The 17878-nt window shown below is 32.8% G+C and overlaps 1 protein-coding gene across 1 annotated transcript in view; it reads left to right on the top strand.

Annotated features, from left to right (window-relative positions):
- Positions 1-17878, top strand: part of CNTN5 (contactin 5) — a 1382461-nt gene that overhangs the window by 757060 nt on the left and 607523 nt on the right. The window lies entirely within an intron of this gene.

Below are 17878 nucleotides of genomic sequence, written 5' to 3'. Positions count from 1 at the left end.
AGGTTTCATAATCCTCCCCTTCACTACCCCTAAAAAAATAAATATGTGGCATGCTTCAGGGTCCACAGGAGGGTGAAGAGAAGAAGGCATAGAAAGAGGGGTTACTGGAGAGGTAACTATCATCAACTTTGATGACACCAGAATAGAAACTGAGTAAGAAATGAAATACCAATTTAAGGATTATTTTAATTTATCATCCTGAAATATATGTGTTCATTCATACATTTTTTTCATTTATTCTACAAGCATTTGTAAATGCTGTACCTATACACTGAATCAGTCAAGGTCATATAGAAATCAAAGGAAAAATCTTGGTCTGCTCAAGTAAGTAAACAGAACACTCTGTTGAAAATCAAAGACACAAATAATGCAAATGAACTTCCAGAGTGAGAGAAGAGTAGAAGAGAGAGCAAAGTAGAAGAGATATAACCTCAATAGTCATCTCAAAAAACTAAGTTTTGAGAAAAAATATGAGAAAAACATAGTTATTTTTGAATACTGCTAGTCACCTTATATTTTTATAGATGACAGAAAATAAATGGTTCTTGTAGAAAGGAGGACAGAGTTAATTTTGAAACTCTGACATATTCCAAATGTCCCATTATTTTCAAAGTAGTACACACACTAGAAAATTTTAATGAAACAACATAAAAATAATTTTATGAAGAAAGAAACATTCCAAGCTGAATTCATGTTCTACATCTGTGTGTAATATGTGGTCTATTTTGCTTTAAATATGCATGCATACATCCTGAATATCTTTAATATACAATATGGTTACCTCCAATGGAAAGGAATAGACAACATTTGATTTTCATTTTTGTTTTTAGCTTTCCTACAATAAATTTGTATTACTTTAAACTAAAAGATATACCTTTTTAATTTCACTTGTCTAGAATTGTTTTCTGAATATTATAAACATAATTTGTTAAACTTAAAGTAACTATGAACATGATTAATAGATTCTGTTGCTTTTGGCTCTTTCTCCTTGACTTGGCTTTTGAAATTACTTTGCTCATATTATGCTATTTCACTCCTAATTTCTTCACACAGCTATGTCTGATTCTACTATTAAAGCATTTCAGAGTCAGTTGGCAACAAGTAATTTGTGATCCGAACCAAGTCATTGTGAATTTTTTTTGTTCTGTAATAGAGATACAGTTATTGATAAAAATAGCATATTCCTATTAACTCCCCATTTTATATAATTCATCAAATTTGATTTTTTTAAGAACAAGACATTATAAGAATGCAGGTGGATGTCTAAATATACATTTTTATTATGCAAAAGCTATTTGCAATTATTTTTTATAAATATTGCTACCATATATTTTAGGTACGTATTTTAGATTGGCAGAAAACACTAGCAATAGTAAAAAATCCAGGAATATGAAGTATCATTTTCTATTAATAGCTTCACAGACAAAATCTACAACATTGTACTTCTGTTTCCCATCTTAAACTTATTTGCAATACAATATCAAATGTTAAAATGAATAAAATGTCATAAATTAAATAAATGGAAAATATCCTAAACATTTTAAAATGGCATGTTTATTAATATCATCATAAAACTATTATGCAATTTTGCTATAATTATCATCATAATGATTTTTTATAATATCTTAGATTTTTTTTTCTGATTGAAAACTAGAGACATATGAGTCATTCTTCTGATATTTGCTACCTTCAGCAAAAAATATTTAATTATTGTTGGGATTATACCCAAACCAACAGCATCAATGAAGTATTTATCAATCTTTTTTCAGAATATTTAAGTATTCAAAATCTATCCTTGTATCCTTATATCAAAGCTGTTTGATCTGTTAAGATTCAGCTTAATTCATGAATTGTCCAGAAGATCCAGCTGTTTCCTATACAAGTGTTGAAACATTGGCTTGAAAAGCTTTGCTAAGACTAACAGTAGGCACCATCTGTACAGGAAAGAAGAAATACTCTTGTTCATTTTTGTTGGTATGATAACATCTGGAAATGAGAATGACTCAATAAAGTATATAAGTATGAATTGTACTATAACTTTCCTTTTAAAATAAAGAAATTTCAATACAATGAAACAGTTTATAAATATCAAATAAAGAGGTAGAACATCTTTGAAAAGATACAAGAAGACCTTTTCCTCCAACACACTGAGTGAAAAAGACAACCTTAAGCAGCAGACATATAACTCATATTTTTAAACCCTTTAAACTGTGAATGATTTTTATAGTCTCTAATCTTCATTTAATTTTTAAATTTTAAGTCAATGCCTGGTTTTATATCAATCAACTATATGTCAACAGAATCAGGCTGTTTGTGTTTTCTGACCTAGATTAGGACAAATAAATCATTATTTAGATTTATTTATAAATAATCTATTTATTATTAGATTATTTATAATTATAAATAAATTGCATTTATTTAGAGGATAATTTTTATTAAGTTTCATTCAGTGCTCACATAAAGTGAATATATATAATATATATACATATATATGTATATGTATATATAGAGAGAGTAGAATGAATATATATATATATATGTATAATTTATATATCATTTCACCTTGATAATGTTTTTACTGGGCAAATGTTCCTACAAAGAATGCTACATGTAAGTGTATTTGTCATTTATTGAGTGTGTAGGATTTGTTAAGCATTAAATGAAGTTCCTTATGTATAGACATTATTATTTCTATTTTGAAGTTGAAGAAATCTGAGACTCAGAGAGTTTAAGAAACATACTTAGATTGAAACAGCTACAAAATGGTGAAGGCATGATTCAAATTTAGATCTCTTTGATTCCAAAAGCCAAATGCACACTTAATCATGCATCTTTGCAATTCTATTAATACCTTCATTGATAGGACTTCAATATATAAAGATGTTGGTCATCAATTAATTTAGCTATTCATTTAACATAGATATCAAACGTTTGAGTAATTCTACTAGAACTTTCACTATCATTGGACTACAGCAACTTTGAGATTTTATTGCTAGAAATGATCATGTATGATATTACCAATGTGCAGGGTTATAAATAGGGAGTGTAAATAAATAATCCTGAAGTTGTGACGGACATATTGGGAACAGTAGTGAGCTGCTGAAGCACCATTATAAGTGAAATAAGATAAAAACTAGAATAAACATGTATATATAATATAATATAATATAATATAATATAATATAATATAATATACATAGATATAGTTTTCTGGTTCCCAGTGACTAAACCCACTCATAACTTTGAGTTCTTTCTTGTCCTATCAACATTTGAGTTCTATCAACAGTTCTACAAGAGTCCCTGTGCTGTCCCAGACAAACAAAGCAAGCATGCTCTATGTACATAGGGACTTAAAAAGTGCTATGATTAATCAAATAATTATGAAATTAATATGAATTGAAAGGTGAAAATTATAAGCCAAGGTGTTTATTTATTTATTTCTTGTATATTAAGAAGTGATTTTGATGAGTAGACCTAAGTTACATCTTGTTCCATTTAGAATGTCATTGTTTCTGAATGAAGGTGACAAATAAAACACCTATTTTTACCTATCAAGATGAAGAATATATAGTAAGAAACAGAAAAATTTTGTCCTTTTTTACTGTCAAATGTTGATCAATAAAGATCTCAATATACTAACTATGTTATAAAATAAAAGAACCAGATTTTATTTCAGTTCCAGCTTGTAAGGAAATGTTCACCACATACTCACTATATTTAAAATATTAAATATCACCACAATGTTTTATCTATGTACACACTATATATAGATCCCTTCTGTGTCATGCATGCTACCTCTGAAGATAAAATATATATGGTTTCAAAGATGCAAAAATGAGGATTAAAAAAATAAAAAATGCAAAAGTTAGTCCCAGTAGAAGACTTTTCTCTTTGTCAGTAGTAACTGAGTCTTTCTCAAAGACAATGTATTTATTTTCTTTAAAATGTGTATATATTGCCAGGAAATTTTTATGCTTATAGTTTCCAATTATTTCAGTAATCATTTACAAATAACATATTTCATTTTAATAAGATTTAATTCAATGTAGGTGATAATTACGGCTTTGGCAGTAGTTGTGGTTTATTTGGTGAAAAGCCAATGGATTAATCACAGAAGGTGAGCTGTTCCTCCAACACCCCAAATTCCACTAACTTTCCACTCTAGAGCTTGTAGCAACTTGTACAAATCTCTCTTGAACATATTTGTATTCTTACTCTGTCCCCTTCTGAGGATTGTATGCTTCATTAACATTTACATAAAATTGTACTCCCTTTATACGTCCTTCAGAATTGTAAGGATTCCCTCCAGTTCTGGTATCCTAGAACAAGGTCAGCGAGTCCAGCTGTGATCTAAGAAGAGCTGTTGAAATGTTTTTCTATTCTAATCATAGCCAGTCTTAGCTTTTGCCATTACCAACTGAAGATTCCTTAAATTTTCATTCTTTCTTCCTCTGGAAACAACTCCATGCTTTCTGATCAATTATATGATATAAAAAGTGGATACTAGAAAAGTGGTTGCTTAATGTGTGTACTTAAATTCCTATAGTCTTGAGAATGTTCACACTGTAGTTGGTAGGTTATAAGAAACTTAATTTAATTAAGCAATCATGTGGCCCTATTTTCTGGCTTTAGGAGAATTTGTTTATTCCAGAGTATCTTATTTTCCTTGATAAGTAGACATCTAGGCAAAAAGGAATGCAGTTATTTATGGAGTCATACATTAGTATGCTTAGAGGTTGGAAAACCAAGGGCCCATTTAGGGCATGGAAAAGTGTGTAGTTTGGCTGGAAAACAAAATGCAGAAGGAGAAGCAGACTGTGATGAGCTTGAAACTCCAGGTTTTTAATTAGATTAATAGCAATGCCAAACTCGGCAAAGTACTTTGAAAGCTCAGCTGAATTTCACCTTAACAAATGTGGAGAAAGATATCATGAAACCTTTTCTAAAGGGAAAACTTTTAAGGGAAAAATCATTCATTAAATATTTAGTAATTGAGCTCTGTTGGATATATGGATTAAAAGAAAAATAAAGTTAAGATAATGGTAGGGGCACCCGGGTGACTCAGTTGGTTAAGCATCCAACCCTTGATTTCTCCTCAGGTCATGATCTCAGGTTCGTGAGATCAGTCCCCATGTGGGGCTCTGGTGGTGCAGAGCCTGCTTGGGATTCTCTCTCTCTCTCTCTCTCTCTCTCTCTCTCTCTCTTTCTAACCTCTATCTCTCTCTCCCTCACTAGTTCTCCCTCTGTCTCTAAAAATAAATAAATAAATGTTTAAAAAAGATAAAGTTTTTGTTTTGTTGTTGTTAACTACTTGACTGTCAGAACTGCTATGGATTAAAAGAGGGAGTGATATAGACAAGCACATTTGGTGAGTACATAATGGGCTGGGTTTCACAAATGTATATAGGTTGAAAATTATCCTACATATTGGGAAATGTTGATGATGAAGTTGAAGCATTAGGTCTGGAGATTTAGATTTGGTTAATTTAAAGGTATAAAAATCATAAAAACGTGATAATTCAGGACTCCATATATAAATATATATAATCATGATAGAAAGGGACAACAGGAATACTTAGGGAATAAGTACAATAATAATAACAATAGAATTCACACATGTATGTTGTATAGAACTTTATGAAAAAGTATGTTTTTAGAACATGGCTTCACACCTACTTTTATTAAAATATTTTACTTATTACATTACACAGGTAATAGTCTTTACCTGTGCATTTATTTTAATTTATTTAAAATAAATATGTAATTATTATTATCTGACAAGAATTAAAAAATAATAGATGGTGACTGAATAGCTTTCTTGCTCTTTTATTGAGTAGATAAATGTGTGTTTGAAAATACCATGATGAAAAATTATTCATTATTTAAAGCAGTAAATTGCTATCCCTATCCATTTTGCAAAATAACAACAACAAAATCCTGTCCTTATTAATTAAACCTCTTGATTTAAAATTTTCATTTCCTAAGTTTTTGTGTGTTGATGTCAGAAACTATTTTCTCTCCTGAGTAAAATTATATTTTAAACAATATACATGATTATGGACTGAGTTTCAAAAAATTTTATGAGTCTACCTCTGTATCTTTCTTTCTTTCCTTCCTTCCTTCTTTCTTTCCTTCTTTCTTTCCTTCTTTCTTTCCTTCTTTCTTTTCTTTTCTTTTCTTTTCTTTTCTTTTCTTTTCTTTTCTTTTCTTCTTTTCTTTTCTTTTCTTTCTCTATCATCTATCCTTCTACCTATCTACATTTAAAATTCTTCTTGGGGCGCCTGAGTGGCTCAGTCAGTTAAGCGGCCGACTTCGGCTCAGGTCACGATCTCGGGGTCCGTGAGTTCGAGCCCCGCGTCGGGCTCTGTGCTGACAGCTCAGAGCCTGGAGCCTGTTTCAGATTCTGTGTCTCCCTCTCTCTCTGCCCCTCCCCTGTTCATGCTCTGTCTCTCCCTGTCTCAAAAATAAAAATAAAAGCGTTAAAAAAAATTAAAAAAAAAATTAAATTCTTCTCTCTCAGGAAGACCTTTACATTCTTTTTAAGTGACCTGCTTAATGACCTAAGGAAAGAAGAGTTCTTCTTGTCACAATAAAAAGTTAATTTATTAATTTTATAAAGATATAATATTAACTATGAAAATTCTGGTATAATCAGAGTAGCCTGAAATTCACTATATGTAACCATCTGCTATATATCTCAATTAATCTGGCAGGCTGTGGCTAATCACATTCCCACCAGGCAGGATCACACAACTCACAGAGCCAGGATTATTAAAATCCATATTTCACATTAACAGCCATGTGGATGAGATTACTTCCTAAGTAGTAATGCATCTGCCACTAATTCCTCCTTTCTGTTATCTTCTGAAATACTGCTCTGTCAGAAGGTGAAAACTACATGATGTGCATTCAGAGCCTGTTTACAATCTTTTTTTTTTTTTCTCTATTGGTCAAGTAAAATTTATCTTCATCCCTCGCTGATTTGAAGTAACTCCTATGTGAAATGTGATAAAGACCAAAGTGATCAGGTTTTCTTATAAAACATTAGCATTGTCACTTTAAATTATTGTCCTAAGTGACCCTAAAATAAATAATAATTAAGGATTACAGTTTCAAAAAACAATTGCCTATTTGAGTGTCTGACTTAATCTTTCTTCCAAGAAATTAAAAATTAAAAGTTCCTGAATAACCAACACATTTCACTGTGCATGAATTCCCAATGAAAATGAAATATACTAGCGTGAGGATAATAATAAAACTGAAAACCAAAACACCTAGGACTTAGCCTTTGCTCTGTTATTAAGTGAATAATTTAGAGTTGGTCACATAGTCTCTCTGTTTCTCATAGGACTGGCATAAAATTTACTTTTGGCTTTGCTGTCTTCTTCAATCTGAAACTTAATCATTTGGAAGAAAATGAAGGATCAAGCTCAATCTTTATTAATCTAAGTGTGAAATATGACTATGTGAGAAATGCCTGAAAACATTTATTCCCTTTGTTAAAATATAATATCTCCTTATGATTTTCAGCAGTTTTATTTAAAATATTATGGGGGCGCCTGGGTGGCTCAGTCGGTTAAGCGGCCGACTTCAGCTCAGGTCATGATCTCACGGTCCGTGAGTTCGAGCCCCACGTCAGGTTCTGTGCTGACAGCTCAGAGCCTGGAGCCCGTTTCAGATTCTGTGTCTCCCTCTCTCTCTGACCCTCCCCTGCTCATGCTCTGTCTCTCTCTGTCTCAAAAATAAATAAACGTTAAATTTTTTAAAATATTATGTATAATAGTACTTATTTGGTGAATATTAAGGAAAGTTTTAGAAATGTCCCCAATTTGGGAAGTCTATTATTTTTGTCATTATTAGTAAAATAGTGGTATATATAAGTACTTTGAAAGATATAAAGTGTTTCCATGAGCCCTCTAAGAGAATCCTTAAAATGTGTGCCCTATATACGTCCAAAGTTATTATTAATATAGTTGATTTGTCACCAAATCTTTCTCTACCCTTAAAAAAAAACTTTAAATGTGGAAGTGAGCAACCTTCAGAGGGCAAACTTTAAAAGCTAGAGAGGAAATTATGACCTACCTATACCACTGTCCTTGATGAATAAGTATAGAGAAATGTTCTCTGGCTTGGTATAAAATTCACATTTTTCCTACTATGTAAAATTCAGGGAAAATATTACAGCTATGAAAAATGAATACTCTTGTACAACTTACATTTTCAGACCTTTTAAGAAGATAGATATTAATCTTTTCTATTGAATTATTATAGTTTTTACATGTATATACATAGAGATATCTTAAGTAATTTTGTCTGTTTAATCTAAATAATCTAATAATCTGAATTTTTAATTACATGCATTTGATAATTGCATGATACCCACAAACGTGTTCATACCACTTATTAATATCACAATCAATCAACATTAAACTGAAAGATTAAAAGACCAAAGTAAATAGAAACATAAAAGTTGACAGATACATTAACTTTCCCTTTTGTACATATTGTTTATAATAAGATGCTTTCAAAATTGTAATTAGATATCAGAAGAAGAGCAAACCTCTGACTTCTGCATTGCCAAGCAATCCCATATAGCTAAATATTATATCATCCTTCTTCATTTATCTTCTAAGCAATTTTTTCTTCCTATTTTTCGGGGAGTGCATCTATTCTTGAAGCTAAGGGGAAAAAGTGCTACAGACTTCCTTCTATTAGTATCACCAATATTCTTGCCATCTATGGGGCCGAAAAACTCTAAGTCACTTTGACTTATCTTTCCCTTTTCTTTAGTTCAGCCACCAGTCTGTCAAACAGGGGTTATCTCCCAAATTTGCCATTTCTCCTGTTCTGTTATACCATTCCTGTTCATTTCACACAGTTTAATTTGCTTTCAATTAGATTATGGCAAGAGCCTTCTACTTACCTTTCTGTCACCCTTCCTCCCCTATTCAAGCCCATCTTCCTCAAGTCTCCCTACTGGTAATGTTTTTCAAACACAAAACTATAGTGCCCTCCCTTCCCATTTAAAACATTTCAGTGGTTTCTAAGTTTTCCAAAATAACATGTAAATTACTTATTTAGCTAACCTATTAGCTACATCATCCTCTTCCTTCTGACACAAACTTGTTGTTTTAATTGTAATATTATGTTGTTTACAAGGGATTCTTTTACATTTTTGTAACTTTTTTTTTTTCTAGCTGGAATACTCAATTTGCCTAACTTATTTTACCTATTTTGGCTGTTCATCAGAATCCCTTTAGATGCTTGTTAAGCATTCAGAATGTCAAGCTATTATCTGGGAATCTGGTTTTAACAATTGTCTGAAGAAATTCTAATGCAGCTGCTATGGAATTCAGGAATCTTTTGCCTTTTAAAAGACCTATCTATACTACCTAAAGTAGACCCAGCCTTTGTTCCTCCTGGAAGCCCTTTCCCACAGAGTTTCAGTGTGGGTCAACAAATTGCTTATAACTTTAAGTATTGGTAGATCTTGTCATTGAGACTGAAGTCAGTCTGACTTCATAATTCATAGCCTTTTTGTGATTATATGTTACCCACCTACCCCAAAATAGGACTTCAACCCAGAATTAGTGTTTGGTCAAGTGGTAGAGGGATAGCACCCCAGATGTTCTGGAATTTCCATCTATTCTCTGACCTCCCAAGCTTTGCAATTTAAGAATATTTGCTTTTTCTTCTTATTATTACTTCTCTTTCTATTATTCTATCTTTTTTCTTCTGTTTTCAAAATCAAATTCAGAATATAATTACTGGTTTGTAAATTAATCTTGCCAATGGTTTTCTGAAATCCTATAGCTTTAAATTTGAGAAAATATAGGAATGATCTGTAATATCTTAGAGAAAATGTCAACTGAGATTTTTGATTTTAAAAATGGGCTCATTTACCTAGAGGTATTTAAATAAAAAGTAATATGATTTAATGAAATGAGCTCAACACACCTGGGTTTGATTCCCATCAAGCTAGAAAATTTATTATCAGAATATACTTGAGTAAATTACTTAATTTCTCTTAGCCAAATATTTTCATCTGTGAATGTAAATGATTTCTACTTTGAGTTATGGAGTTTGGCAATATATGTAAAGTATCTTGTGCAACAGTAGACCATTTAAAATGATAGTTATAACTACTTAGATGAGAAAAGAAATAAAACACAAGTTGTGCTCTTCATAGTTGCAATGGTTTAAATGTAACAACTTTTCATAAATCCCCAGAGGAGAAAATCTAAACCCTTGCTACAATGTGACAGTAATTCTTATATAATGCAAAGATTACAGGAATAATGGTCAGTGGGATTGGGCTTGAATTTAGATCTACCATTTAGCAGCTGTTATTACCCAGAGAAATTCCTTTTAGCTCTCTATGCTTCAGGTATTTTTCCATTTATAAATTAATAATAACATATCCTCACAGACTTGTTGAAAGAGTAAATTAGATAATGCATGTGAAAAGGGCCTAGCACAAGTCATAGCAAACATATGAATATGTTTCATGACTGTATTTTTTTTTTTTGCTAATTCTGATTTTATTGCATTCACTATCTGATTTGTTCCCAAGAAGCCATGACTTGGTGTTTCCCTTTTCTTGGTAAAACAATAAAGTTTACAAATGATTTCATTGTACTTACCATGTACCCAACACTGCTTGATTATTTTACAAATGTAAAATCATTTAAAACCTAAAACAGCTCTATGAGAAAATGTAAATTTTGTCACCATTTTATTGATGAGGAAATTGAAGCATAGAGAAGTTAAGCAACTTGCCCATGACCAATTAGCTGGCAAATGGCAGAACTGGAACTCAAGCCCATGAAGTTCCAGACTGCTTGTTTCAATAATAAATGCTTGTGCCTTGCTAGATTATAGCAATCTTCCAGCCTGGGCCTGCAATGACTAAATATTTCCCCTAGACCCTTCTTCTAGTGAAGAAGTCTCCCCCCACCTCAAGGATTTAAAGGAAGTTACATTTTGAGTGATTAACTTTCTGATCTATTAATTAACCAAGGAGCATGCATTGGGCTGCTTTGTTTTAAAAAAATGACCCCTCTAAATTCCTTTTAACAGACTATGGTGAAAATCTTGTTTTTAACAAAATTTCTTTTTGTGAATGAACATGCAATCCAGGTTGTACATTTTTTTTTCTGTAAATTACTCAACAACTGCATTATTGCCAATAAATTTTGGGTTCTATTGAATAAACAATATCACTAAAAATTAGATTAAAATAATGACAAGATTTTGCCCTAAATTTTTCAGTGGACCATTATATCAAAACTTTACATAAACCTTTATGTAAAAAGATTTTTTTCATATGTCCAAATTCTAAATATTTGAATTATTCAAAAACTATGTTAACATTTATGTGCACATTCATGTAATTATTCTTATAAAAATAAAGTTACGCAAACATACAACACATGTTTACAGTTGTATATATAACCTCACCAAGACAATAGCTATGTTTCAGAAAAGTAGTTTGTAAATCAAACATTATTAAATTGAGTAATATTTCAATTAAACCAGTACATGTGAAAATTAACAGGATTTTAGTAAGTAAATAATGCTTTTATATATGGGGTAAATTCTAACCAATATTGGAATAGGAGTTATTAAAGTGTATAACATATCACACTAAGTTTGGATTTGTTAGATTTTTATTAAGGAAAAGATATTAAAGTGAATCCAAGCCTTTTGGGGGTTCTACTGAAAAAAAAGAAGATTAGAGAAGAGTCTTTACTTAGGCTTAGAGTTCTGTAGTAGATAAGAATTTAAAAAGTTGATTTGCTAAGTTTCCTTGATGTTTATTTTACATTGATACCAATGACAAAAGCGCAACTGGGATTTCTGCATTTGCCATATCTTTATTGTGTTCCTTCCTCTTCCAGATATGCTTTCTCTCAAATTCTAGTTTTATTGCTCTACTACTATTCTTTTGTTCTAAAGACAAAGAATGTGCATTCTAGGCAAAGATTGCTGAGTCTATCCGTGAGCTCTGCTCATACATGCAGCAAACACTTCCACAGCTGACACTTTTCCATATACAGTCAGGGCACTTTCTATAACTGTTGTTGTTGTTGTCCATCACTGCCCAGCATCCCTATTTTGTGGCCAGAATCCCACATGTGCTCTTCCACAGAGCCTTGCCCCATTCATTCACTGGGGTCCCTCTTCTAGCACTCAAGGATGCAAGAAAACCCAAACTTCCTACACACGTGTCTCTATTCACTCTCATAAAACTACCACGATCACACTGCTTTAGCAGAGAAGGAGAGAGAAAGGGAGGGGAAAGAGGTGGTGGTTATTGTTTGTCAATCTGTGTTGGAGAGGATGGGAGGACCGTGAGACCGAATAGAGCACATAACGGGGCATAGCGCTACCCAAGAACCCCTGTTTTAATGTGTGTGTGCATAACAATTGCTTACATCCCAACTCTAACACTCTTAAAGTAACAACCTCACACTTTGGGGCAAAAAATGATGCTACTCTTAGGGGATTAAGAACATATTTCAAAATCAGCAAAGGATTCTGGATTATTAAAGGTGGAATAGGTATGTTCAGTAAAAGAGAGGAAAAAGGAAGGAATTGCTAATTTTGAATAATCAAAAAACAAAAATACATTTTGCTTATAAATTCATTTATTAGTGTATCTAGTTTATTTTTGCATCTCATTTATAGAATGTCTTAATTCCTCGTGACTATCATATGTCTTTGATCTCTGCAGCAAAAGATTCTCTTCTGTCTTCTATGCTTTTTTTAAAGCGCAGCTATTACCCTTATGACTGTTATTCTAAATTCTTGTTCAGGTATATTGCTTATATCTTTTTTGAGCTATTCTATGACTGTAATTTCTTTCTGGAATTTCTTTTGAGTAGAATTCTCCCATTTCATCATTTTGGTTAGGTTTCTCTTTTATGTTTTAATAGCTTGTTGTGTGTCCGGTACCTGCGAATACTACTATATTAAAAAGGGCTCCTACACTGTTCGGGGCCTGGCACTTCAGTAAGTGTGCATACATTCTGTTTTGCGTATTCGGCTGTTCTATCCCACTGATCACTCCTCTACAAAAGTCCTCCTCACTCGTAGTGATGGATTGCTTGGACCTTCCACCAGGTGTGCTTTGATTTGTTCATTTAAGTACTCATACAAAACCACAGGACAGTTGTCTGTTGATGTTTGGGTCCAGTGGCTGTGCTGGTCTGGAGGAGAGGCCCTCTGGTTTGCTCTGGGTCAGTCCTACTACATTAGATAAGCAGTTACCAGTCATGGAGGGGCGGGGTTTGGTGTAGGTGGTCCCGCCTCCACTGGGGGCCTCTTCGCCCTTGCCTGAAGCCCCGTGGTGTTGGTTGGTGATGGGGAGAAAAATGGCGACACCCCAATCTCTCCTCCCTGAACCAGGTGTCTAAGACCAAGCTGTTCAGGTAGCCCTCACAGAGTAGCACCGCCAGCTAGCCCTGCTCCACAGTCTCCAGCGCCTTGGAGGCACTCAGGTGGGATTCAAAACCTAATGCCTTATGGGATCCTGCATCACACAGACCCGGTTCTAGAGTAGCACCACTCTGCCCAGCTGACAAAGGGCCCCTGGCTGGCTCCTGCATCGTTTTTTGTCCTTGGGGAGGCAATAAACCTTCTTCCCACAGTACTTGAGGAAGGGGACTGTTCTCTGCCTTGTGCCTGCCACTGAGATCACTACCAGGCCCTGGGGCTGGCTCCCTGCCTGCCAGGGGCAGGCACATCCTGGTGGCTCACATCCGGAGAAAGGCCCACAGCCCTGAAAACTTAGATTTTCACTCTTAAGGCTTTTTACCAAGTAGAGACTGGCACTCTTTGTATTTCTCATTCCCCAGTGTGTGATCTGGAGAGGTTTTTCTCGTGTCCTAACACAATACCACACTTCCACAGCCTCTCTTTCTCTTTCTTTTGTCTAGCCACAGAAGTAGTTCCCTCCCCTCCATGCCTACACCTGTGTTTTATCTCTCCCAATTCGCATATACGAATCTGTGTCCCTCCAAAGTGTCTCCATCCACCTGTGGAGATTTTTCTGTAGCTCCACAGACTGATTTCCTGGGTGTCTCAATACGGCTGTGTTTGAGGGAAATCCCTGTCCCCCTACTTCTTGGCCATCTTAACCGAGATGTTCCTAAATTGATTTATTAAAAATATTTGGACCAGAACTAAAAAATAAGTTAGAATTTAAAGTTATTACATTAAAATATAAGATTCCCAGTTAAAGCAGAATTTTAGATAAAGGTTTTGTTGCTTTGTTTTTTTTCAGTATTTAAATGTACCACATACCACAATTGACATTATTTATATGAAGGAATTCTTTATTTGTTAAATCTGGCATTTCTAGTGGGACATATCTCATATAATAACTTTTAAAATTCACAGTGAGGTCTTAGCAACTATTTTCAAGCTGTTCTTCCATCATATAAATAAACTTTGATTTTCATTAAATCAATTTTGATACTTTATCTTTTTAAAAATAGGTAATGTTGATCAAATCAAGTCTATGAAGATACCTAATATTAACAAAACTCTTGTTTGACCTTTTATAATTCCAAAGTATATTCTTAAAAAAAAAGGTAACATGTTTGGGGCACCTGGGTGGCTCAAAAGGTTAAGTATCTGACTCTTGATTTACGCTTGGGTCATGATCTCACACTCCATGCTATCAAGCCCTGCATCAGGCTCTGCACTGACACTGTGGAACCTGCTTGGGATTCTCCCTCTGTCTCTCTCTCTGCCCCTTCCCAACTTGCTCTCTCTGTCTCTGTGTCAAAATAAATGAATAAACTTAAAAAAAAAAGTAACATGGAGAGGTGGAGATGATTTGTGGTGGTTTTATTGTTATTTCATGGTTCAGTTATAGCTATATCTCATAGTGCAATTGCTTTTTATTAAAATTCGGCAAAAGTATACTAAAACAGTTTAACTTTCATACAAGATATTTCCTACAGAGTGAATATTCTACATATTCTCTTATTCATATTTTTAATAGACAATTTTGAACCTATCCTCCATGTAAATGCTGGGTTGGTGTGAACTACAGAGCAAATTGTTGAAGTGGAAACAGCTTTCTGTATCATAAATGTGTACATATGTGCACAGACAAATATAGAACCCAATGTACTGTTAACCATCAAGATATCATCTTTTTCATTCAAAGGTAAAGCCTACAGATTCACAGAACTAGGGAGCAATTTAAATCCTCGTACTTTGAGTTTGAATGCAGCCAAAATCAGGGAATTTTATTGCAGAAGGTAAACAATCCATTTTCTCCCTTCATTTAGAGAATGCATTACTGAAAAACAAAATAATTCTTGCTGGCCATGTACATTGTAAAGGAACAAAACCTGGAAAACTGAATTACCTGCATAGCTGAGCAAAAAGCTATTCTGTACCTGATATGAGTCAAGTGTTTTTAATAGCAGACTTACATTTTGTAAGCAGAATTAGGACAATGTATGACATTGAAATTTCTCTTTAACAAAAAGTAATTTGTATTGCAGCTGACCCAAAACTGTTTGGGAACATATTTCCTTTTAGTCTTAGAATTTAAGAATCAGGCATTATATATGTATTAGATCATTATATAATACAATACAAATTTTTATTTGTACTTCTGAACTTCAAATATAATCAATGTACTAATATTATTAGGTAAGTAAAATATATTTTAATATAGTTATAGAAAAATTATTACATAAAAAATAGAGTCATTGGTAGCAGTAGTTCTGTAGTATTTTACCAAAGAGAAGTATTACATTTCATTGTAGATTCTTTCTGTGTTCTACAGATCACCTGTGCATATTCACTCTAGAAGAAAACATAATTGGTATTCCAACTAGCATAGCATGGATTTAAGTTTTAATTTTACTGGTAGCTAATAGCAGAAAATTGTTTTATAATGTACAACATTTAGGATCTTAGCTGAACCATCTTCATCATCGTGAGCTCTACATTACAAAAGTATCTAATGGCTTACCTATTTTTTTTTTGATAAAGAAAGAAGAAACTAATAGTAACTGGCAGCCTGACAGGTGCTCTGTGCATCACACTGGTTTCTTTACATATATATATTATGTTACTTACTCAAAGAAGAACAGTCCTATTTTAAAGATAGTCATCATCATCCATTTTTACAGACGAAGAAATGGGGCTCAGACAAAAAGAATAGTGACATTAAAGCCAAGATACAAGTACTACATAATTCTAAATCTAATGTTATATTCACTATATTCTACCTAATTCAGAAGAGGTTGTCATTTGATGAAAATATACATACTACTAATGTATAAAACCATTTAGTCTGATTGACCTATAGCTCATGTAAGGAACTGCTTTCAAGCTGCCTCATTCCTAGAGATTATTTTTCCTAATGAGAGACACCATTGAGAATGGTGAAGAACAAGGGTTATGGAATCTGAAAGCTTGCATTTGAATTCAGGCTCTATTATTAATCTTTTTCTATTGTAATAACCTGACTGGCAAAATGGAGATAATAATAATACCTAACTTAACGTTATAATTATGAATGAATGAAATAATGTAAAGTTCTTAGAATGATTCCTGGCATATAGAAATGATTCAATTTTATTGTAATAGTTCAACTAATTAACTAATTACTTTGCATAGAAAATTTTACATTTTAACATAAGAAAGAATAAAAGAGCTTTGAGGAAAGAAAAGCCTGAACAACAAAGAATGGAGTAGAATGGTTACTGAGAATTAGTGATTAGATAGCGAAAGCCAGCATATGAAAAAAGATGATTTTTTGTGTGTGGTTTATGGGTTTTTTTTAGAGTCTTTACATAAAGTCAGCAGAAGTATCTCTCTATATTCAATTGAATATAGGCAAGGATAAGGCCATTTTTTCCACCTTCTCATGAATTTAGAACTTCCCAATATTATAAAGATTGGCAGCTTGAGGGCATCAAGAGATAGAATCATCAGTGGCTTCCTTTAGTAGTGATAATCATGAGGCTCCTTCAACATATGATCAGACAATGAATATCGTCCAGGGAACCAGAGCAAGACAGAAGAAAAAGATGGACCCAAAAATCTGGTTTATACCTGTATACTTTCAGGAGCTTTATATTCCCCTAAATTCCCAGGGTGATTGTGAAAGGAAGAGTGCATGAACAGAAAGCAGGAGTAGAAATTTTGTATTACCAATAGTAACATGGAATAAAATTGTATCATCAGACTGGGAAAATATAAAACTGATAGATTTTACTATTTATATTATATGATACACAGGTTTATATAGATGATACACTTTAATCATAATCTCTTTATTCTGTATATTCTTAAAGTATAATTACAATTCATAAAGTATATTTACAAAATAAAATTACTGTCTAATATGTTAGGAAAGTGCATTTTGTCAAGCAAAAATATATTTAAGTAACAGAACCATTGACTTCCAAAAATTGCTTTTGTTGTTAGAGATAAAGGAAAGAAAGAATATGAGCATAGGAATTCATTTCCCAAATAATATGAACAGTTTTGGTTTCTACCTGTGGTTTTAGTCATCTAATTTCAAAGAAACATATTTTGAAGTCTTTCATTAGCAAAATGATTTTGAGAAGATATGTTGAGCACTTATACTCTATATCTTAGAATTTAACATTATATTGCAATCATTAAAATTTCATATTTTTTCTTTTGTCTTTTCACTTGTGAACTCTCTTGGGTCAGCAACTGTTTTATCTCTTGTGAGCCCGTAACAATCCCTAGTAGAACAATATAGCCATGGAAATTTATTTTAAAATATTAATTGACTGAGACACTATCACATCTTCTGTCCTCTTCATGTTTAGACTTTGCTATGTCATTTTATTTTATTTTATTTTATTTTATT

The sequence above is a fragment of the Prionailurus bengalensis genome, chromosome D1 (assembly GCF_016509475.1).
Source record: "Prionailurus bengalensis isolate Pbe53 chromosome D1, Fcat_Pben_1.1_paternal_pri, whole genome shotgun sequence".
Taxonomy (NCBI): domain Eukaryota; kingdom Metazoa; phylum Chordata; class Mammalia; order Carnivora; family Felidae; genus Prionailurus; species Prionailurus bengalensis.
Note: the sequence above shows the minus strand (reverse complement) of the source record. Positions and strands in the feature narration are given on the sequence as shown.